This window comes from Pelodiscus sinensis, chromosome 11, assembly GCF_052426305.1.
Source record: "Pelodiscus sinensis isolate ZL-2025 chromosome 11, ASM5242630v1, whole genome shotgun sequence".
Taxonomy (NCBI): Eukaryota; Metazoa; Chordata; order Testudines; family Trionychidae; genus Pelodiscus; species Pelodiscus sinensis.
In genome coordinates, this window is record NC_143062.1 from 45,537,905 (window position 1) to 45,561,400 (window position 23,496).

The following is a 23,496-nucleotide window of genomic DNA, read 5'->3' on the forward strand; positions in this document are numbered from 1 at the left end:
GCCTAGGAGAACAGATCTTACAAGCTTGACTTGCAAAGACAGGGAAAGCTAAAGGAATAATGCCATCATTTTATCCAGTAAAAGGAAATGGAAACATTTGCATAGAAACTCACAAAAGCATCCGTTAGCTCCCCGGTATTGGTGCTGCAGAACTGTGCACTGTTTATCTGCCCACTGGACTCTCGCCAACTCTCTCGTCTCCATGTAATGGTATTTAGAAGGAAATAGAAGGCCCCCGGATAAATGTTTTCCTTCCACATTTTCCAGGTTTTCTGCTAAACTGAAATTGTCCTCATTTCTAAAAGAACATAAGAATGGCTGTACTGGGTCAGACCAAAGGTCCATCTAACCCTGTAGCCTGTCTGACAACAGCGGCCAGCACCAGGTGCCCAAGAGGGGGTGGACCGAAGACAATGATCAAGCGATTTGTCTCGTGCCATCCATCTCCAGCCTCTGAGACAAACAGAGGCCAGGGACACCATTTCTATCCCCTGGCTAATAGCCTTTTATGGACCTTACCTCCATGAAATTATCTAGCTTTTCTTTAAACTCTGTTATAGTTCTAGCCTTCACAGCCTCCTTTGGCAAGGAGTTCCACAGGTTGACTACGCGCTGTGTGAAGAAGAACCTTCTTTTATTAGTTTTAAACCTTCTACCCATTAATTTCATTTGGTGTCCTCTAGTTCTTTTATTATGGGAGTTAATATGTAACTTTTCTTTATTCGCCCTCTCTACACCACTTATGATTTTATATAACTCTTATCATATCCCCCCTCAGTCTCTTCTTTTCTAAACTGAAAAGTCCCAGTCACTTTAGCCTCTCTTCATATGGGACCCGTTCCAAACCCCTAATCATTTTAATTGCCCTTTTCTGAACCCTTTCCAAGGCCAAAATATCTTTTTTGAGGTGAGGAGACCACATCTGTACACAGTATTCAAGATGTGGGCGTACCATAGTTTTATACAGGGGCAGTAAGATATTCTGGGCATTATTTTCTATCCCTTTCTTAATCATTCCTAACATCCTATTTGCCTTTTTGACCGCCGCTGCACACTGCGTGGAAGTTTTCAGAGAACTATCCACGGTAACTCCAAGATCTCTTTCCTGATTTGTCGTAGCCAAATTAGCCCCCATCATACTGTACGTATAGTTGGGGTTATTTTTTCCAATGTGCATTACTTTACACATTGCAGGAATTCTCTCTGAGGCCTTCCATCCCCACACTCAGAAGGGGCTCGTGAGGTGAATGAAAAAGGGAAGGGAGGAGGAGAAATGAACAGGACAAAAAACAAACCTCAGTTCCGAAAGCCACAAGATGTTCCATTCCACTAAGCAAAGAAACAATTCCATTATAAAGTTTTGAATGAAAGAAACTTTTGTTTCCTTGCAAATTATTTTCCTTGCAAGGTCCCTTAACCTGTTTTGCTCTGGTAGAGCTACACCATGTCCAAAGGAAGGGGCTCCTGCTTCCACACATGCGGCTGTTTCCACACGAGTTTCCACTCTAACTGGATTACCAATGCATCCGATTCTCTCGGCACCTTGCAAGCTTTGGCGAATGCTTCCAATTGCTCAGGAGCCTAGTTCTGGGTTGAGCCTCGGAGAAAGAGCAGCTAGGAAGAAGAGGGAGGCAAGCAAAAATGACTCATGGCAAGAGGGAGAGAATCTGGCCTAAGAGAAGCAGAGCCTTCAGCAAAGTGGAAGTGGTGATGGGAGGCGGGGGGGAGGTCACACTAAACTGAGTTACCACGTAGGGAGGTTGCAATAGGAAAAGTATCCAGGATGGGGCTTAGTGAAGTGGGAGAAGCACAGTGGGGCAAAGATTATATCAAGAAAATGAGCATGAAGATGAGGCAGGGTAAAGAGAACTGGCTGCTGTCCTTAGACAAGATACAAGAGGCCACTGAATTACAATGAAGAACAAGAGCAGGGTGTAGGCAAGGCACAGGTGCACTGAGCCTGGAAGGGAAAGACAAGAATCTTCAACGAGTGAGCCAGCAGAGGTGTTCAAATAAGGGAATGCTCAGCAGGCAGAAAGAGGCGGGTGCTGGCAGATAGTCTGGATGGAGCAGAAGGGAGCAAGCTGAGAAACCAATAAGCTACAGCAGAGGTGGCTTTAATCATGGTGAGAGATAACCGGTGCCTGGATAGGATTTAGCTGAATAGTTAGCAAGAAAGAGATGGCTCTTTACATGGTGCAGAACAGAAAACTAAGTAAAGTCCATCACTTAGTATGTGGGCACCTTTCCCATAGAATAGCCCCCGCCATCCCTGCTTCATAGTGGAGACTGTCTCCGTAGAGAGCTTATCGCATACTGTTGGCAGCTAACCCTGGAACCTCTCTACTAGTTAAGGCCATGTCTACATTACGTGGGAGGTCAAAACTGCTGTGATTGATCTTCCGGGATTTGATTTAGCAGTTCTAGTGAAGACCCACTAAACTGAACTCCGAGGGTGCCCCTGTCAGCACCAGTACTCACGAGGAGTAAGGGAAGCCAATGGGAGCATTTGCTCCCGTTGACCTCCCATTACGTGCATGGCGATTTAAGATACGCTATGTTAATATGTAGCTGGAGTCGATGGATCTCAAGTTGACCTTCCACTCTAGTGTAGACCAGGCCTAACAGTCTTGTGGAGTTATTAAGGAGACAAGAGTACTGCTGAGAAATGCTGGGTTCCGGGATAGATTATCTTTCCTCTATGCTATTTAGTGCCATCTGCTCGGGTTTGGAGGCTGAGTTTTAAGATCAGGTTTAACATCTCTCCCTGGCGATACCTTTCCCTGTTCTGGAAGCACCTCGTGAGACTCCCTGGATGTGATTCACTCAACTTTTCAACCGTCCTTTTTTTTTTTTTTTGCCCCCTCCTCCACATCCATTAAGCAACACTGAAGGGAACTGGAGTCTGAAGATCCATTTTCCTTACTTTGCCCCCGTCTACTCATTGATGAATGGCTAAAGCAGACCCTAGTTGTCTTTGAAGGCTCTGGCAGATGAACATAATGAATCAATGATGGATTGGAGCAAATGAATCACAATGCGGGAGAATGCACAAGGCAATGATTTCTAAATGGCCCTCACATCTTTGCGCTTCAGAACTAGCTTTAAAAGCCTGATTTCTTCTTTTTATCTGGTTCCAGTTTCTGCAGTGACTTTGTATATGTTGGATGGAGAGAGGGGCAGAATGAGAATCTTTACATGTAAACAGAGGGTTCTACTTTCTCAGACAGACAATAATGAAGCATTGTCATTTGGGGAGTTCAAATAGCTGGGAAACCACTTCAAGGCCATGCAAAACAACTGGGCAGCTTCAGAAAGAACAACAGTTGGCAAACTGAGACACAGAGTTTAAAACTTCAATTTAATGGACTAGCAAAACACAGCTGGTTCTGTCTACTAGTGGCACTGGATGCGAGGGAAGAGCTATTTGTAATAGCTTATTATTCTAAATGTTGTTTAACTAATTTGAACTTCCAAATATTACCCGATTTGAATCCTGCTCTAATCAATCTCATCTGAAACACTGGGCACTTAATACACAAACGTGAGTTGCTACAGCCCCTATCTGCAAAAGCTCTCAGATATCCATTCTTTCCTTATTCTAATTAGTCTTCGTTCTTTCTTTTCCAGCTATTAACCTCTCTCCTTCATTGCTGGGTGCATGGAACTATTCTCATGGGAAGGCTATGGGATAATAGAACTCTCACATCCAACGAAAAATTGCTCCTGAAAGTAAATGGCATTCACACGCTACAGAGTTGAGCACAGTGTGAAAATGTACACAGGATGGAATAGAGCAGAAGCAAATGTTTTTTGCAAGGATTTGTGTAAACTGCTTTGTACATTCCCCAGATACACACACACACACACACACACACACACACGTTCTGCACACCCTTATGTGCATTCACCTCAGGAGCCACCAAAGGTACATTTCTGTGTATGAGTTTGCTTGCAGGGCCAGGTCCTATTTGTGCTTTGTGGCAGAGCTCCAATTGTTCACAGGGTGACACAGGATTCCTGCTTATACTTGTTCTGCTACCAGAACTGTGCTAGCTCTGTGTTAACTAAAGTTACTCTGCCTCTAACTCGCACAAAGCAAAGACACTCCAGCCATCCTAGGGGTTGAGTCTACAATTGGCTAGGAGTACTCTGCTCAAGATATTAATACAAGGACACCGGGGCTGTGTCTAGACTGCAGGGGTTTTTCGAAAAAAGTAGCCTTTTTTCGAAAAAACTTCACCTACGTCTAGACTACAGCCGCATTTTCAAAATTAAATCAAAAGACCATGGCTTTTCTTTCGACGGCGATACTCCTCATTTCACAAGGAATAACGCCTTTTTTCAAAAGTGCTCTTTCGAAAAGAGGCGCTATGTAATACAAACTGTGCTTTTTTGAAAGAGAGCATCCAGACTGCCTGGGTGCTCTCTTTCAAAAAAGCAAGCCGCTTTTTTGAAAGTACTGGTTGCAGTCTAGACGCTCTTTTTTGAAAGAGGCTTGCAGTCTAGACGTAGTCCTAGAGGCCCAACAGAAATCCCAAACCCTTCATGCCAGCTGCTGCTCAAACCCATCAACAGAGAGACAAGCCCTACCCCAAGGAACTGCCATCTACATAAACAAGAGGTGGAAGAGGAAAGACAAGCACAGAGAGAAGATACCGCCCTTCCACTGCCCTCTCTGCAGTATCTAGTGTCTCAGGGCAGGCGATGTTGTTTGAGCCTCTCTCTCGGATCATCCTTGCCTCTTGGATCCCCAGGCACACTGGGAAAGCTGAAATAAAATGCTTTATCCAAGACTGCTGTCATGGGCAGCGAGTAATGTAGGCAAGGGAAGGCATTGCCTTACCAAAATTGCCTACCGTGCCAAGCCACTATAGGAGAGGCTGAGGCCTCACCATATGGCAGCCCAGCTTCTCGGCTGCTGAGAAAGGCTAGGGCAGTGGCTTGTAGCAGGCCAAGCCCACAGCCGGGGTTGGGCAGGGCTTGGCTGGGGGAGAAGGAAAGGTTGTGAAGAGGCATGGTCTCAGAGGAAGGGGTGTGGCTTTGGGTGAAAGGGGCGGGGATTCAGCTGCCTCTCAGCTGGGCCTTCACCCACTGCCCATGACTGATTTCCACACTCAGAATTTTTTAACCTTTAGATATTTGGAAGGATCTACCTGCAGGCAGCTCCTGTCCAGAATAGGGTATTGCAGCCTTTGCTTTGAAGTGAAGGTGGTTGGGACAGAAAGATCACAAGTGACCCACCGAGTCGACTGCTGAACTGAAGGCAAGTTTGCTACCCAACTATTTGTTCCTCTTTCTCTCTCCACCCACCCAGAGAGTTTAGAAGAGGGACGAGTCTCGCTAATTTTGGACCTGTAGAAAGTGTAACTTTGATTTCACCTGGGAATTGATTGGGCACTTTATTGATATGAGTCTTCCTGTGGGATCCCAGCCCTACTGAATTCCACTGGGCTACTTAAGTCAGTAAGAAGAGCAGTATGCTTGATTTGACCTAGTATGCTAGCCAAATTCCTCTGACTAGTGTAGTGTGAATAGGGCTGAATTGTATAAATATGACAAACACGATCTGGGTTAGCTCTTCTGTGATATACGTGCGGATGGTATAATACCACTGGGATCACTGGCAGCCTAAAGGAACACACAAAATCCCATTCCCATGGAAACATTTACAGACACCCCTTCTATGTTTGTCATCCGTCCTCAGTGCTTTCAGAGGCACATACTGTAGCACAGCAGGGGATATGGTCTCTGTTCAACAAAGTCCCATGCATCTGCTAGGTTACGGGGCAGACGGGCCTTTGAAGTTTTGTTTGCATTCCACTGCAGCCCCCAATAAGTTCTCATCAGCAAGAGAATTCACATACATATTCGGAGGGGAAGATGATTAATTGCCTCTCTCCGCTCAGAGAGAGGGGGAACTGCTCAAAGTTGTCTTGTTGACAGTGATTTTTCAGAGCCATATGGTACTTCCACATCTCATTAGTAACATACACGCTGCATTCATCTCAACGCTGTACACGGTTTCTAGTTTCATCCTTCATGCTGATTAAGAAGAAGAAATGCCAGCCTCCAGCTGAAAATTTCAGGGTCAGACTATATTAAAGAAATAATGTATTTCAATGACTCCCCTTCTGCCATTTAAGTCAGTATTTTCAATCAAGGCTAAGGGACTTGGACAACCAAATCTCATTGAAATTCACACAGACAATTAGGCCTTGTCTATACTAGTGGACACTTAGCCTTTATCAGCAAAGGGATTTTTTGGAGAGTATACCTCATACAGAGTTCCCCAAATTAAATGAACTACACTGATAAAAGGATTTTTTTTCCCCCTGATATAACGGCATCTTTTCCCAGCATAAAAAACAACAAATGGTCTGGTAGCACTTTATAGACTAAGTCAGCTACCCCCTTGGAGCTTTCTTTCCCAGCATAGTGTTGCGAGGCAGGTATGTGATTTTCTTACTTCCAATTGACAGAGCCATGCCTACAAAACTTTTAAAAGCACACCAAATGAATCCCAGCCTTACTTTTTAGTCTAAGAACATTGACTATATTTGAGATCAGGTTGAGAGTAAGTATCCATGATTTTAAGAGTAAAATCTTTCTATTGCAATTAACCCCAAAACAAGCCTAGACATTTCAGAGTTGGTTAAACTTAAAGAGAAATCCACACAAGGTCAGGAATTGCATAGTTAAGGCACCTGTAGTTACATCATGCACTACATAGCCACTATTATAAACTACTATAATTGCCTGTAGTTTTATATTAAGTGACATTGATTTTTAAAGGTGCATTAGGGTATTCTTCCCCCCCCCCCCCCCACCCTTTTTGGTATAACTTCAGGACAGAGTTAAAGGTGTTTGAGTGTCTTCAGATGTGCTTATTTAACAGCATTTAAACTGATAAATGCACATATCCATTTCTCTAAGAATTTGTTTCTATACGTTGAATAAAACAGAATAGCAATTTTATTTAAAAGTAATTCTCCCTCAGTCACTAGGCACTTAGTGCCAGACACACAAATGGTACTTTTCCCATGGCAGCTAACAGAACAATACAGAGCCTTTCGCAGTATGGAGAGGTTCATCAGAAAGTGCTAACATGGGTAGTCTGTGATCCTGGACACAAGAGTAAGGTACATAATTAATGACAAGTTCCATAAGAACGAACAGCTGCTCTAAAACCTCCCTAGCTGAAGCCTGGAGTGAACACTCAGAAGGACTATATTATACATTGTACATTCCCTTCTGGCAGGCAGTCTGGAAAATACCAGGGCTCTCATATTATACAATCCCTAACAAGAACAATTTCCAAAATATCTAGGTGCTGCCGCAAGGACTCCCTTCAAAATTTAGGAGCAAACCCAGAGTCCCACTAAAGCTGGCAGGACAATTCTGCCACCCTTACTCATGCCAAGTACTACTTTATTCTAGTAGTAGTAATCCTGTCCATTTCAATGGGAATCACATAGGTTGGCAGAATCTTACCCTCACTCATGTGATGCAGTATCTCTCCCAGCCTGAATAGGCAGAAAATTAAGAGGAGGAGCTGTGTCCATGAACATGCTTCCTGGGTTATTCTGGTTTTTATCTGCTAGTTTAAAAAAAGAGGATTTAAAAAACTTAGCTGACAAGCAAAGAGAAAACAACAAGGAGTCCGGTGACATCTTAAAGACTAACAATTTTATTAGGGCATAAGCTTTTCCTGAGCTGCAACCCACTTCATCAGATGCATGAAGGGAAAGACAAAGGAAACAGATAGTAGGGACAGAAAGATGGGAGTGTTACTTCAGAGCTAAATCAGAGATTATGTGGATAAGCAGGTGAGAGAACCTAAAGTGGAAAGTCTCAGAGGGCTACTGTGAGGAGTCCTGTGGCACCTTAGAGACGATCAGATTTAATAGGTTATAAGCTTTCAGGAGTAAAACGCACTTCATCAGATGAATTGGAGAGGCATGGGTCTGTATAAGGACAACAAAAGATAGAGGGCACTGGTAGCAAAGAAATCAATCAAGTCAGGGTGGAAGAGGCTCATTCACAGCAGTTGATGAGGAAATGTAGATATCAAGAGAGCAGAAATTGCCTTTGCAGTGCATTAGCCAGTTAAGATCCTTATTCAATCCTAAACTGATAGTATTGAATTACTTATGGTAATGAGTGGCCATTCCCAATCCCTATTCAGACCCATTCTGAGGGGGTGTCAAATTTGCATGTGAAATTCCAACTCAGTAGTTTCATGTTCCACCCAATTTTTGAAGGTTTTTTTTGGGGGGTGGCACATTCACCTTCACATCTCCTAATGTGATATAGGCCATCATGTGCCAGTGTAACCCACAAAACTACTGGGTGCAGTTCAATGTCCCAGGTAGTGGCACTTAGACAACTTGTTTCCACCTTCTTATGCACATCCAGCTTGATTAACAGTAGGGCTAACATGCTCCCAGCTCTGTGCCTTTACCACCTGTGTCTTTAACTTCATGCATCTGATGAAGTGAGCTGCAGTTCACGAAAGCTTCTGCCATAAAAAAAAAAAAAAAACTGTTGGTCTTTATGATGCCATTGGATTCTTGTGGGGTTTTTTGTTGTTTCTTTTTTTTTTTTTCTCTGAAGCAGACTATGGGTATGTCTACACTTGCAGCCTATTTCGGAATAGGGCTGCAAATGTAGGCATTTGGATTTGTAAATCAAGCCCGGGATTTAAATATCCCACGCTTGATTTGCATCTTCCCGGCCGGGCGCCATTTTTTGAAATTTACAAATCTGAAATAACTGCCTGCGTCTACACGCGGCAGTCAAATGGGCGTTCGAAATAAAGCCCTATTTTTAACTACCTGTTATTCCTCCTGCAATGAGGTTTAACGGGTAGCTCGAAATAGGGCTTTATTTCGAACGCCCGTTTCACTGCCATGTGTAGACGCGGGCAGTTATTCCGGGCTTGTAAATTTCAAAAATGGCGCCTGGACAGAAGATGCAAATCAAGCGTGGGATATTTAAATCCTGGGCTTAATTTGCAATTCCGAATGCCTACATTTGCAGCCCTATTCCGAAATAGGCTGCAAGTGTAGACATAGCTCTGAAACCAGGCAAAGATAAAGTAATGGGGAAGTTTGTTTTAATCAGTTGCATTTCATGGCCCATAAATATAGGGATTTTCAGGAAAAAAGAATTCAGAGCAATTTTGTTTAAACATTGGTTGCGTGCCCCTCCTCTACTCACTTTATTTTAACCAGGCTCAGTCTGAGCCCTGAGCTGAAGCCCGCTAAGTGGAAATGCTCTTCTTTAAGCTACTGCTTTTAGATCAGGCCCCCAGCATGCACCAGGAAAATAATCACTTCCACTCAAACGGAGAGGGGCTTCCCAGCAGCAAAGGTGCAGAACGGAGGCTGTATCATTCACAGGTGTGGATTAGGCTTGGAAGAGCCATTCTGAGCCCCTGGCACGATTTGTGCGCTCATGCATTCCAGCAGGAAGTGGGAGGAGGTTGCAGCAGACCCAGGAAATGGGAAAAATAAGACAGTGCACCTCTTTCAACTCCCAGTCCTCATTGCTTCCCCTGCTGTCAGCTTTGTTCCTAATAGTGCTGCTCTTCACCACATTACTCCTAGCTGGCAGGAGAATGAAAAGCAAATCCTAAAAATGCCCCCTATATCCACTAGTGATAGAAATGTAGCCGTGTTAGTCTGGGGTAGCTGAAGCAAAATGCAGGACAATGTAGCACTTTAAAGACTAACAAGATGGTTTATTAGATGATGAGCTTTCGTGGGCCAGACCCACTTCCTCAGATCAAATAGTGGAAGAAAATAGTCACAACCATATATACCAAAGGATACAATATATATGGTTGTGACTATTTTCTTCCACTATTTGATCTGAGGAAGTGGGCCTGGCCCACGAAAGCTCATCTAATAAACCATCTTGTTAGTCTTTAAAGTGCTACATTGTCCTGCATTTTGCTTCCCCTATATCCACTGTTGTCTTCCAACCAGTGGAACACAGACTACAGCCACCTGTGGTAAAGAGGCTGCCAGCAGGGGGCGCAGCAATACAAGTAACCAACTCTGGTCCCAGTGGGTAGCAGACATTGCTCCAAAATGAGGCGATGGGGTCTGTCCGCTGCGCTTGTGTAGGGAGTGAGCCCAGTGGAGCGCCACAAGTCCCAGAAGGAGTTAAATTGCCCTCCTCCCCCGTACTGATGCCTACTTGCACCCATTCGAATGCAGCAAGTACTGGGTTGTACAGAAGGGCCAGCATTGTGCCACAAACCTTAATGTGCAGTGCCAAATGGCGGGGCTTTGGTTTACAGCACTTGTCACCAGGGCTCCGCAGTCTGCAGGGTCAAATCCTTCATCATGGAAACTAGGGAGGTTAAAATGTGTTTAAGTAAACGTAAATCACTGAAAATGTCAGCGGTTACACACAGGGGGGCAGGCGGCTCCTCATGCACATGACTCCCATGGAGCTGCCTGGCCCCCCTCCCTGCCACACTGCTGCCTCTGTATCAGAGGCAGCAGTGCAGGGCAGCAGGAGGCCTGCGTGGTTAACGTTTATGGTTACAACTAGCCCAGGCTCATCAGTTAACCATGTACCCAGTTACACTTTCACATCCCTAATGGAAACACTGTTAAATTCTGAGAGCAGCATTCCCTCGGAAAAATGAAGGACTTTGCCATGTAGGGGGAAGATGTGAGCAGTGGAGATCAGGTACCAGGAGAATGGTGGAAGTCACTGTCATTCCTGCCCCATCAGGCTTTACGAGCCATGCAATATGTACCTTCCCACGTAGAGCTAATATGCCAACAGTACTTATACACCCCACCTAATGTATTCTCTGTGCAGGGTGCTCCTCATAAACATTACTTAATATGGGAATGAGTCCGTCCATATCCCCAGCCAGCCAGATACCACTCGACAGAACCGCTAAACAAAGAACTTTGTGTTTTGGGGGAAACCCAGAAATAGCAGATTGTCATTCAAGGGGTTACAGGAGGAGGGACGGAGAAGGCAGCCCACAGTATATACTTGCTGTCAAGCCAAGTCCAAAACATTTACTCCAGAGCTCCCCTTTACCGTCACTGACCTGAGTTCTTGTGGTACCTTATAGCTGAGGTAAACATTTATAATACGAAAGTGACAATCGCATATACACGGCCCTAATATAAATCACAGCTACCATGTTTTGTATATACGGGAAACAAACGTAAAAGGAAGAACTGAAGGGGTTCTAGGCAGCAGCAGCGAGCAGCTGTAGATCTTTCTTGGGCCGCTCTACAGAATTCGAATGAGCACAGAGTAAAAGACATCAACTAGTGCTGAAGGGATAGGTCTGAGGAGTGTAAAGTTCTTTACTCCCTCCCCCTCCTCCAGCTGAAGTTTTACACCTGGAGAAAAAACAAGCATTTTGAGACATTTGAGAGGTGAGTACACAGGACATTTAAGAAGTGGGGAAACATCTGCATAAGCTAGATAGAAACCAGATGGGGGGAGCGGGGAGTCAAGAGGATAAGCAGAAATGTTGTCAGGAAGAAAACTTCAAGAAGAAAAATCGGCTTACAGAAGGTAAAAGCATTTACCCAAAGGCAATGGCTACCTCCTTCCCGTGGTGCCTCTTGAACAGCTCAGAGATGGTTCTTCCCGCGGCATGGGGAAAGAGGCCGACACCAGAAATCTCAGCAGGTCTGAGTTGTGAGGTAACTCAATGACGTGGCAGCTCTCCGAAACCCAGATTCTCGGCAGGAAGCTTTCTTTTCTATGTCCATGTGTCACATGCAGGCTACCCAATCAGTCATGGGAACCCGCAGTGCCAAGTACCATCGATCACCGAGCAACTCTGGGTGAGTCATGGGAGCTCGTGCACTTCAATTTACCCATCTGTAAGATGGGTACCGCACTTACTGGTGCCTGTCTCCCAGGGATGTGTTGAAGAATTTAAACACACTGACATCCTTGGATGCAACATCTTCCAACTGCAATATATTTTGTGGCAGCTTCATAGAATAACCACCACAAAACCCTTGAGAGCCAAGCATTTTTCACTATCCCTCACACAGATGTAGCAGTCACATCAGCCATCTTTTGTCTGGTATGAAGAACTGGAGCCCTGCACTCTACCAGGGCCAGGGACCGCACCATGAATGTAACAACTCCAGGCCCATCACCCTCCTCTTCATTCCAGGGGAGGTGTTTGTGCATATTTTGTTGGCATGCCTGGAGCTTGTGTTGCATCAGTAGCGTTGTCCCCGACAGTCAGGCTGTACAAGGACCACACCATTTTGGCCCTTCGCTTGTTGTCAGATACGCCGCAACTTTGGGATGCCCGTGCAGGGAGCCTCTATTGATCGTAAGGCTGAATTGGAATCAGTAGACCGTGTCATGTTATGGAAGGCATTACAGGTGTCCCTACCATCCTGCCGGGTTGGATTAAAGATCTACAGAATGGAACCAGAGCCCGTATCCGACTGGGGAATTAGATGTCAGTGCCTTTTAGATCAGTATTGGGTGCTAAGCAGGTGGCGCCCTTTTCCGGAGGCTCTTATTCCTACTTATTCCTACTTATTCAAAGTAGGAATAAGAGCCTCCGGAAAAGGGCGCTTTTTCCGGAGGATCGGGGCCAGTGTAGACGCTTTTTTCCGGCTTTTTTAAAAGCCGGAAAAAAGCGGTGGACATTTTTATTTAAATGCCGCGGGGGATATTTAAATCCCCCGCGCATTTCCCTACTACGATAGGTGAAATTAACATGCCCCTTCCGGAAAAGGGGCCAGTGTAGACGTAGCCCATATGTTTATGGTCATTTGGGTCTAGACTTCTGGAGCCATTATCCACAGGCAGCCCCTTATGCTTTTTGGACATCTCGCCAGGATGCCACAAAACGTTCCAGGGAATGCCCTTCCCTGGGTGGCTTGTAACATCCGGGATGAAATTCCACCAGCCGGGGTGGAGGTGGCCCACAGGCAACCCCCCCACCTTAGATGGGTTTATCAAGTGTGCTCCAAAGTCGGACTGTCAGGCCACCAAACCTTCATGACTACGCAGGAACAGTGAACAATGGCTACGACCAGCTGTCTGGCTAAGCGTTGATGAAGAGAGGAGGATACACAGATACGGCTCATCTCGAACTTCAGGTTCAGAACAGGAATCTGCTGCTTTTTCATGGGTCCCATCTACTTCCTCCTGCTACCACCTTATCTGTAACTAAAATTTCTTTCAAATGGATGGTTTTGGTGCTTTTTCAGGGCTAGATTTGTCTCTCTTTACCCTAAAGCTATTCCCATTGCAGTCATCAACGGAGTAATGGTCTACTTGTTATGAGATGGGGTATCAGAATCTGGACCAATTCAGTTAGGATACGTCTACACTAGCCCCCTAGTTCGAACTAAGGAGGCTAATGAGGGTGACCAAAATTGCAAATGAAGCGTGAGATTTAAATATCCCACACTTCATTAGCAAGTTCCCGGGCAGTCGCCATTTTGGAAACTGACTAGCCCAGAATAACTGCCCACATCTACACACGGCAGTGAAACGGGAGTTCGAAGTAAACCCTTTAACTCAAATTAGCTGTTAAACCTCACTCCACGAGGAGTAACAGCTAATTAGAGTTAGGGGTTTACTTCGAACTCGTGTTTCACTGCCGTGTGTAGATGTGGGCAGTTATTCTGGGCTAGTCAGTTTCCAAAATGGCAACCCCCCAGGAACATGATAATGAAGCATGGGATATTTAAATCCCGCACTTCATTTGCAATTTGTCGCCCTCATTAGCCTCCCTAGTTCGAACTAGGGGGCTAGTGTAGATGTACCCTTAGAGAGGTAACATCAAAATTACAATATATGGACTGCTCATCCCACACCGTGATAATACCCATATAATTTCTACCTCCCGCGAGCCTGTACCTCTCACCTCACTCCCCAAGAAAGATGAGCCTTATAATAGCCTTGAAGGTTAATGAAGAGAAGTGGGCAATGACTGAATTCTACCAGTCAGAGATAATTTGATAGCAGGGGCTGGATCTGGTGATCTATGAAGGCCTTTCCAGCCCTATGGGACCATAAAGTTATTTATATTACAGAGTCTTACAGTTGTCACTTTACTAAGGCCTTCTCCAAGAGTCCTTCCTTAGAAACCCAAAATTAGTTATTCACTTCCTGGAACAAGCTCAGTGTGAATGTATAAGAGCACACTGAAATGGCTTACAAAAAAACCAAACAGCACTGAAAAGAAAACACTACTATTTATTGAACCATGAAGCTGACTGGTGCTGTATAAATATTAATAATGTATTGCAATGGCATGGAAGATTGCAATACCAGCAGCACCTTGCCTGGGGGCAGGTCTGCCATACAGATGGACATGTTTTTAGATCTCTAGACCCAAATCTCCTGTTCTAGCAGTTAAACAAACAAAAAAAAAAATCTCAATTTAATAAGCACCTGCATGCTTTTTTTCCCCCCTGCCTCCTGATCTTGGATTCTACCTGCTGAAGTTGAATGAGTTAAAACACAAAAGGCTCACAGTTTTGAGCCCATTCTAGAGCCCAATTTTTATTTTATTTTTTTTAAGGGGAGGAAACCGATTTGCTGAAGCCACAACGATGGGTTTTGGCAAATCTCCTTCTGGGAAAAAGTGGAAAAACATTTTAAAGTTGTGGTAAATGTCCCATTGTCCTTTTGGGGACAATTCAGACCTTTTTAAAAAAAGACCTTAAGAGTATATTAAAAGTAATGAATACAAAATGGTCAAAATCAAGGTGAATCAATTCAAAATTATTGTGGAGGCAAGAAAAAAGAATAAAGGAATTTGTGTGCAGCCATCTTAGTCTTGTTAACAAGAGAGCAAGAGTCAGGCTAAGTCTGTGGCCTGACAACGCGAGATCTGTAATTAGATGCTGCCTTCGCCTCTCGCCTCCATACGCAGATAAAGATAGAATGCTGACTCTAGTAAAGACCTTAAGATAAGGAGCATCTAGGTGGAACTAAATAACTGTTAGCCATTAGTGTTTGTAATAAGAAAGACTAATTGTTATTATATTTAATAGACAGTATATAAACTGCTTCATAATTGCTTGTATTCGAAGATCTGCCTCAGTGAAGGGAAGAGACTCCCCCCGTCCGAACCAGTTTTTCCCTTGCTGCAGCTCGTAATAAAACTGCCTCTAGCTACTTGTTGCTTAAACTCAGAGTGAAGACAATGTTTTCTTCCACATTATCAAAACAATTTGTTTTTGGTGGCCTAGACCATTTTTATTATGGAGGGTTCACAACTTTTGAGATTGAGTTTGTGGCAGGAAATATTTTTTGAAGACTTTTGTGGGATGAGAAAACTGTTTCCCGTGCACCTCTAAAAATAGCTTACGAATGGCATCTAAAGCTTGCTCTACTCTTGTAAGTTTAAAGCACAGCTGCAGCCATGTGGTCACAGCATCAGCACCAGGGAGGGGACAACCTCGCCCGGCACTCTAGGTAAACTACCTCCACAAGGGGAGTAGCAAACAGCACTGGGAGCCTGTTTACACTGGCACTTTACAGCACTAACTTACTGTGCTGGGGGAGAGAGAGGGAATGTTTTCATGCCCCTAAGCCAGCAGCGTAGACAAGTTGAGAATAGACCATCAGGGCTTAGGAAAACTCCTTTCACGAAGCTGCGAGCTTCCCAAAGTGCCCAGCCACCTGCAAGGAGCTATGGATACCGAACCGCAATCCTGATTGCTAGTTTGCATCATGAGACTTACCACCACAAGTGGGGGAAAATAATGTCACTGGAAAATTTACACTTGGGGTCAAAGGGAGAAAGGTAAGAGAATGAGAAAGGAAGGAAAAAGAGAAAAGAAATGTGTGTTCCAAGGCAGAATCAAACACCCCAGCTATGTTTGTATAAGAGGGGCTAGGTGAGGCAAAACAAACTCATGGAATGTTTGATCTAAGAACAAGGTCTTCAATTTGTTCCTTCATGCATTCATAAGACCACTCCTTACAAGCGGGTGTGGAGGGAGGGGGAGGGGAGATGTTCTCCCCACTGGCAGGAAAAAAACAACCCTCCACAAGGCAGGAGAGAACATTTCTGGTATGTGAGCCAATGGGGCATCCAGGCACACGTACAGAACTGTTCTTCAGCGTCCCTTCCTGCTGGCTCCCAAACTTGCCTGCCAATTCCAGGCAAGCTTGTGTTTTGCAAGTGTTCCAACAGCACAAATGCATGAAACACCTGGAAGGCAACAGCTCAGTTTAAGAAAATGGAAGAAAAAAAAAAAGGAAGCTGTCCAAATGCTGTTGTCATACTCCCAGCTGCTTGTCCTCACCTGCCCGCAAAGGAAGGAATACTTGGCTGCAGGGATCAGGCTTTCTGGTGCACATGCAACCAGCTCCCTCATTTTCTCCTGCTAATCACTGAAAGCTACTTTTCTGCTGTCCGCTTTAACATAGACAATCCACCTATAAAAATAGCCGAACACAGGAGTGACTGGTGCCTGTGGGTGGAGGGGATGCAGGAAGGGCTACTCAGGCTGAGTCTAGAGTGCAGGCTTCTTCCAAAAAAGTGTGTTCACACTGCCAAAGCGCATCAAAAGAGCGATCTGCTTTTTGGAAAGAATGAATGGATGCTACTTTACATTTCAGCTGTGATTACTATGGACAGAGTGGCCACCGTGCTTTGTCCTCTTCTTGTGAGAGAACTCCCTCTTCCCCATCCACACACACGTCTTTTTGCAAAAGAGCTCTTTCGGGAAAAGGCTTCTTCCTCATTCTACAAGGGTCAGGAAAACCCCTTTGTTCTTTCAGAAGAACGCAATTGCAGTGTGGAAGTTAAGTTTTCGGAAAAAGCGGTTTTTTCACCAAAAACTCTGTAGTGTAGACATACCCTTAAAGGGGCATCCCATTTAGCCATTAAAGTTTTGGCATGGACAGGTGTGGGGGGGTGCACCTCGCAAATGCTACCACAAGGCACCTACGACTGAACCCTTTGATGTTTCTAGAAAATGAACCTCAGTGGACTGGGAAAGATCAGTGATTGACTGGTCTTTGCTAGGGAAGTGACAGCCTGGCAGACAATTTCTGCTCAATACAGCTGATTAAGAAAAGGAAACGTTTGTCCGACACTTCAGGGCAAAGGCCCTGGAATCTTAGATGTTCTTACAGAACAGACAGTGCCCCGGGGTCACATTCTCAGCTGTGTTCCATCCCCAGCACCACCGGCTTCATCCGCTGTAGCTTTGACATCACAGCTACTAGAGCAACATTAAGATTATTTTATATCAGCTGATGATCTGACCCTAGAGTTTTGGAAGCTTCATTTGGAAGATCCCATGCCCAGGTCCCATGTGACTTGCCCATTTCATCTACCCCAGAAAGAAGAATTGAGCAAACCTCCTTCACCCCACCCTGCATCCCTCATGTCACCAGAATCCAAATCAAGAGCTTAATGTGTGGAGACAATACATGTCAGAGAGTTCTCCTCCCACTTAGTGCTTAATCACCCCAGAAGTATTTACAACTCTGTTTTGCTAGGGCATCTCAAAAGTAACCAAGCAGAAGAAATTTATTGCTACTGCCAGTGTTTTTCCCCTAATAGCGAGTGGAACTAAGTTTCCTCTCATGGTGACTGGCCACTGTCTCAGTCCTGATCTGCAAATACGGTCCAAGTTACCAGTGGCTTCTCGGCGCACAGAGAAACATTCTGGAATGTGCAATTATTCAACCCTCTCCTGGTCTGTTTGGGAGCAGGCTTTAAAAAATGACTAGCCTCGTTTCAAGTTACAGGATGGTTTTGAAGCCTGGCCATGTGGAACGACATCATGCTCTAGAATCGCTGCAAGCAGAGAAGTACAAAGGCCGCATTGGCATCTGTTGCTGCTGTTTGAGTGGCCTCCTCTTCATGAGGATAATGTTTGGCTGTGATGGGCACATCAGACCAGATGAGCCGATGGACCCTTCTGGCCTAAATTCTATGCCTCCATGTGGCGCCCTGGGAAATACACATATGCAATAATTTGTCACAGAACACTGAGCACAAAAGCAAATTCAAGCCACCATGTAGCTATCCACAGACCTTCTATGTTAACACAACTGTTCTTCCAAGAGACGATCTGCTTATATGCTACCATACACACCAGTCCTCTACATAAGGACTGCCAGACCAAAGGTCCATCTAGCCTGGTGTCCTGTCTTCTGCCAGTGGCCAACACCAGGTGCCTCACACCAGGTGCCCCAGAGGGAATGAACAGACCAGGTAATCAAGTGATCCATTCCTGTCCTCATGGCTTATAGTCATTGATGGTCCCATCCTCCAGGAACTTATCTAGCTCTTTGGATCTCAGCCTCTCACCATTAGTGTATTTATTTTCAAAGCATCCCTGTGAATGCTGGGATCCCCCATGTCGCAGATGGGGACCTGAGGCAAAGAAAACATGAATTACCTTGCGCAGGATCACACAGAAAGTTGTAACAAATGGTCTGATAGCACTTTAAAGACCAACAAAACATGTAGATGGGATCAGGTTGTTAGTCTTAAAGTGGTACCACACTATTTGTTGTTTAAGTTTTTCCTGTTGCATATACTAACTCGGCTACCCCTCTGAAACAGAAAGTTGTGGTAGCCAGGAACGTGACCCCAGGTTCTCCAGAGTCCCATTCAGTGCCTTTACCACAAGGTCATACCAAATAGCCCAGAAAATAATGTGAACAGTCTCCGGGCACCTCCAGATGCCATAACAAATTTCACATGATGCTCTTATCTCCATTAGCTGACATGCTACCATCCCCCTTTCTAAGAAGGGAAGAACAGCCAGACTGGGTTAGACACAATGGTGCAATCACTGTAATACGAATAAAATAGTCTGTGTTGTAATTGAAATCAATATATTTGAAAGTGTACAAGACCATCCCAAAATATTTAATGAAGTCAATTGTTCTATTGACCAGTGCAACTCAAGCGATTAATATTTTAAAGTGTAATTAAATAATCACACAAGTTAGTTGCGATTAAAATAGATAATTTTTTGTTGAACCTACCACCATTGGTGAAAGAGAAGCTTTCCAGCTTACAGAGTTCTTCTTCAGCTCTGGGAAAGATACTCAGTGTCAGTTAAACACAAGGTGGGACTCATTAAGCAGTCTCAAAGGGGGAATTGTGTGAGTCTAACTTTAAAGAAACAAGTAGTCCTGTAGCACCTGTTTCTTCATTGTTAAGCAATCCACCTTACCTTTGGCAGTGAGACTGAGTACCTTTCCCCAAACATGAAGAAAAGCTCTGGGTAAGTGTCTCTCACCAACAAAAGCTAATCCAATCAGACATATTACTTCACTGACATTGGTCCCAGGATATTAGACAACACTGCTACAGCCATGCTGCAAACATTTAAGAATAAGGATTTTAAAGAGATACTGAAATTCAAAATGTAACAAGGCCATGTAACAAGTGGATTTCCATGTGAAGCCAGTGAAATCTGTGGGTGTCAAAGGACTGTGGAATGAAATCAACATTTTCCTCACACAACAAAAGACACTTTCAAATATGGGGGGAAAAAAACGACCGGGCAATGTTAGTTTTTCCACCTAAAATGTTATTATTAGTTACACATAAGAGCATCTTATACTCTATACATATTTCATTGCGTAAAATTTCTAAAAGCAGCACTTAAAAATTCTACCTAGGGAAACGTTTTTTTCTGCCAGGTTGTGGATTGATTCCTTATACTTCTGGAACATGGAGAGCGCCACTTGCATTAGGACACTTGCTACAGACGACTGCCATGCAATGCTGTGAACAGGAAGTGAAGCATTTGGGAAAAACAAATGCAAACAACAAGTATTTTTTTAAAAGGCCTGCACAGAGTGGTCTCCTTATGAACAATGCAGATGGAATGATTCAATCTAACTGCTTCTGCATTGCCTAAATCAACGCCTGGATCATTCATCAAAGTGGGATTGTTTCCTAAAATACACTTCCCTGAACAGCACAGCCAGCCTTTTTCTAGGATCCTGCAATGATGTAATGGGAAAAAGTTATAGGCATTCTGTCAGGGCTGCTCAGATGGCTTAAAACGCTATTTCCCAAGGCTCTGCAGCCACACAGGTGCAGATTCAGCAGCCATCAAAGCTCGCAGTGATGAATGGATTTTTCCACCGCAGTACTGGATGTTATCACATTGGGCTATCTTCTGTTCAATTATGGATGATCACTTGAAGGCTATTGGTCACCTAACCCCAAATCTTTAAAACAGCTGTCTCAGCCTATGTAAGTTCGGGAGGCTCTCAGCCGCCATGAGCTTGGTGGGCAATAAAAACAAAAGAGCAGCTTCTGTACTGATTTGTCCTTTTCATATTTGTTCATTTTTTTAATTGTATCCTTTGGTATATATGGTTGTGACTACTTTCTTCCACTATTTGATCTGAGGAAGTGGGTCTGGCCCACGAAAGCTCATCATCTAATAAACCATCTTGTTAGTCTTTAAAGTGCTACATTGTCCTGCATTTTGCTTCTGTACTAGTGTTAGCCAAGCTAGTCAGATCAAAGCTAGCACAGGTATGGCTACTCCTGCGTCAGGGAGATGTCGTGTACCCTTCTGACCCACCTGTGGCCTGAACCTGTGACCTTTCTGACCAACTAGAGCAGGGATAGGAAACCTAAGGCCCGGGGGCTGGATGTAGCCCCTGGCTTCCCTGAAGTTCAGGGTTCCCCCCCCTCCAGCATTGGGGAGCCTGTACTAGTGTCCAGTCCCCCTGCTTCTCATTTGTGGGGGGCCCCCAGCTGATTTTTCTGCAGGTCAGTGGCCCCCCAGCTCAAAAAAGGTTCCTCACCCCGACTTAGGGTCACACCAACAGGCTGCGGCAGGGCTGAGACTAGGTCATCTGGGTTCTAGTCCAAAGACTATCGAATGTTCATCATCTCCATTTCACCCTTGTAATTACCATCTAATGACTCATGATGCTGGCACAAAAAGCAGGATCCGGGTCTGTTAACCCTGCATCTGCTCCTGCTTATTCCCATGCGAAGTTGTAACCCTGTGTTGTCTCAGCTGCATGCTATGGATCTGAGTCAGGGCAGTGGTTTTCCAACAACGGGTTGTGACCCAGGACCGGGGGATGGAATGTCGGGCGCTGGGTCTCGTTGCTGCAGGGGGATCAGGTGAGCAGTGGGGGTGTTAAGGCAGCTTCCTGCCTGTCCTGGCGCCGCAGCCTGCGCTGTGCCCCAGAAGTGGCCAGCAACAGGATCACCTCCTAGAGGGCTCCATGCACTGCCCCTGCCCTGAGCACTAGCTCCGCACTCCCATTGGCTGGGAACCTGCTGCTGGCTACTTCTGGGGCACAGCAGAGTCTGCAGTGCCAGGAGAGGTAGGAAGCTGCCTTAGCACCCCCACTGCATCGGGAGCTGCTTGAGGTAAGCCCCTGTGCTCTTGGGCCTGGGAGGCTGGAGCCATGCACCCTCCTCTGGTGCTGTGTGGGAGGGGAGGCTGGGGTGAGCTTGCATCTGCCCACTCCCCTCCCCATGGTTGGGGGGCATGGGTGCAGCATGCTGCCCTACCTCCCCATGGAGAGCAGGAAGAGGGAGGAGCCTCAGCAGAAGGGGCAGGGCTAAAGGCTTGCTTCCCCCATCCTGCCTTCACCAACCACCCATGGAGAGCAAGTTTAACCCACACACCTAGGCTATGTCTACACTCGCGGCTTCTTACGCAAGTAATATGAAAATGAGGCTAAGCATTGAATATCGCCGAGCCTCATTTGCATAACTAATGAGCTGCCATTTTTGCAGAAGAGGCTTTTGCACCAGACGGAGCTGTCTACATTGCCCCTTCTTGCGCAAGGAAAGCCCTCTTGCGCAACGCCATTACACCTATTACTTGAGAAGAACGGCATTGCGCAAGAGGGCTTTCCTTGCGCAAGAAGGGGCAGTGTAGACAGCTCCGTCTTGCGCAAGAGCCTCTTCCACAAAAATGGCAGCTCATTAGTTATGCAAATGAGGCTCGGCAATATTCCACGCTTAGCCTCATTTGCTTATTACTCGCGCAAGAAGCCGTGAGTGTAGACATAGCCCTAGTGTAGTTACCTTGCAGTGGCACCTAGACCACAGCAACAGTTAAGACCGAGACCTCTACTGCATAGGCTGGTAGCCAGCTGGCTTTTAGTTCAGAGGGTTGGGGCTCTATACTCAGCTTCAGAGTTCCCAGGTTCAAATCCACCCAGTGGCAGTTACATAAACATGGCTGGTGCTTGCAAGTGTTGAGCTGTAAGAGAAAAGTTGTCCACCAGCTCATTCCAAAGCCTGGGGGGTTCTAGTCACTGAAAAATAGTCCTTCCCCTTGTCTGCTCCACACGAGCCGCTCTCTCCAGAAGCATGTGAGTTGCTCATACACTGTATCTTTCTACTCAATTAAAATGGCATTGTCTTGAAAATCAGAAAGGCACTTACTAACTATTACCAAGAGAGCTCAGGCTCCAGCATTCAATACACACACTGGTTTGAGTCTGTGCGGATTGATCGCCACCCTGTTAGAGTCTCATTTAGCCTTTTACTCATTCAGTACCAAGCTGACAGGGCCCCAATCCTGAGCAGTGCGTGGTACAAGCATGCCCAGCTCCCGCTGAAGTTAGGGGGTGCTGAGCATGCCCAGTGCTTTGCAGGATTGGGCCCTCTAGCCAGGAGTAGGCTACCAGGCCTCCCTCCCAAAAGGGGAGGTTGAACTGGATTTTGTAGCCACTGCTGAAGTACCAGAAATAGCACTGCTCGGCCACAAGGCCTCAGGTTTAAAGATTTTACAGTGGCATCCCGACTGGCTTGTTTTGTTCATTGGTGGTACAAGGTGACTTTGCCAATAAGAATTTCCCTGCTTGGTTTTTTTTTTTTAAACCCTGGAGTTTGTAGCAAAATAAATCCATGCTGAATGTTTCCAACAAGCTGAAAATGTCACTGCACTTAAATCTACTCTGTATTAGAGAGAATTTCTGTCCATCTGTCTGTGTTCAAGAACGCCTCCTAAACGGTAAGAATTGGGACCACCAACTTGGGGGTGAAGCTTCCTCTTATCACAACTGAAAGCAAAGTCAGGGTTTGGTTGGGCCCAGACAGTGGGCTGTGCCTGGAATGGGACTGCGTCTCAGAAAACCCTACAGAAAGGAGACAGAATCACCAGGCAGATGAAAGGGGCTGGTTAGGGTCATGCCTCACTATCAGGGACTGCCCCAGCCCTGAGCCTCCCACCACCCAAGTACCCTTTAGGGAATGGGAGTGAGGGGGCATGTGGCAGTGCACCTGTTCATTCCCCCATTCCAGGTCTACAGACCACCCCACATGCTCCTCATTCCAGGTCTACAGACCACCCCACATGCTCCTTCTAGACTGTAGCCTGACCTCTAACCCAGAGGTCAACCAGAGTTAGTAATATAGAATCACTAGCTGGCCCTTTAAACCCAGGCCTTCCAGCCCACAAGCTTGAGTCCCTATACAAAGTAAATAGCTGGCCTTTTAAGGCAGGGTCCACAGACCTGTGACAACAAGTCATGACTAGGGGC

At 45.5% G+C, this 23,496-nt stretch overlaps 1 long non-coding RNA gene across 1 annotated transcript in view; it reads right to left on the minus strand.

The window, feature by feature from the left end:
• LOC112545276 (uncharacterized) overlaps positions 1–23,496 on the minus strand; it is a 97,586-nt gene that overhangs the window by 73,764 nt on the left and 326 nt on the right. The window lies entirely within an intron of this gene.